A 1,349-nucleotide genomic window follows, 5' to 3' on the forward strand; every position below is an offset into this window, starting at 1 on the left:
TCTTTTGTCTCGTCTGGGTAACCAGAATGAACTCGAAGAAGCCGCCGGGGGATCTGGGTAGAGTTCTCTTTTCTCTGTGAGCGTTGTACGTCCCTGGAATCCTCTAGCCGGGCGATAGGGACGCGAGCGCGAAGAGCACCGCTCGTTGCGGCGGTGTCCGTGATCCCCACGCGGACCTTGAAAATTCGAGAGAGGGCCACGCGGAGTCTTCGCGTCGGTTCGTACCGATATCCGCAGCAGGTCTCCGAGGTGAGCAGCCTCTAGCCGCATAGAATAATGTAGGTAAGGGAAGTCGGCAAAACCGATCCGTAACTTCGGGATAAGGATTGGCTCTGAGGAGCGTGGCTGTCGGGTTCGGGTCGTCGTAGAAGCGTAGGCGGTTTTGGCGACACCCCGGCCGTCGCCCGCGCGCCCGGTCTTCGGACCGGGAGCCTCGAGGCGGCCGCGGGCCCGTCGCCGTCCGCCGACCGTGGAACCACCGAGCTTCGGTCGCTGGCCGCGTCGCGGCCGGCCGATCGCCTTGGTGTCGGTTCGCCGTCACCGGGCGGTCCGGCCGCCGCGGCGTCGGTCGCGTAGCCGGATCGACAGCCATGTAACGGTCAACTCAGAACTGGCACGGACCAGGGGAATCCGACTGTCTAATTAAAACAAAGCATCGCGATGGCCCGGGACGGGTGTTGACGCGATGTGATTTCTGCCCAGTGCTCTGAATGTCAACGTGAAGAAATTCAAGCAAGCGCGGGTAAACGGCAGGAGTAACTATGACTCTTTTAAGGTAGCCAAATGCCTCGTCATCTAATTAGTGACGCGCATGAATGGATTAACGAGATTCTCACTGTCCCTATCTACTAGTGTTGGTCTGACAGCCATACAGTGCGGACGTGTTTTTGAGGTGCTCCGTGTACAACTCAAGTTCCGAACGGGTTAGAGTAGTCAAATTTTTGCGTTCTTAGTACCAAAAGATTCGTCTCGAGTAGACGCTTCTACTGGTGCATCGAGCGCGAAAATCGGTTAGGTTAGCAAGGCGTGAGGGCGTTTTTAGTCTGTCGCAAGCGTAAACTCTTTGTTTACGCCCGACCGGCAAAACCCTTTCAGCGATTTCTCGGGCTGTATTGCGAATTTCGCGTCGGACGATACACCGTTGAATTCGTGCTGTTCTAGCGCTAATTTTGGTGTAGGCCGCGCGAAAGTTCGACTTTCAGTGCCGAAGTTAGGCTCAAAAAGTTCGCGAGCGAACAGAAGGTCACAGAATCGAGGTACGACATCGCGGTTTGGACAGTCGAATAGTCTTTTTTAAGATAAATCGACGGGCCCGAGCTGCGTTTTCGTGCAGCGATTTGCGGCCCCAG

General features: G+C 56.3%; 1 pseudogene; it reads left to right on the forward strand.

The window, feature by feature from the left end:
• The window catches only part of LOC132937757 (large subunit ribosomal RNA), a 2,825-nt pseudogene extending 1,931 nt beyond the window's left edge, over positions 1-894 (forward strand).
• Positions 895-1,349: the final 455 nt, after the last annotated feature.

The sequence above is a fragment of the Metopolophium dirhodum genome, chromosome 1 (assembly GCF_019925205.1).
Source record: "Metopolophium dirhodum isolate CAU chromosome 1, ASM1992520v1, whole genome shotgun sequence".
Classification (NCBI taxonomy): domain Eukaryota; kingdom Metazoa; phylum Arthropoda; class Insecta; order Hemiptera; family Aphididae; genus Metopolophium; species Metopolophium dirhodum.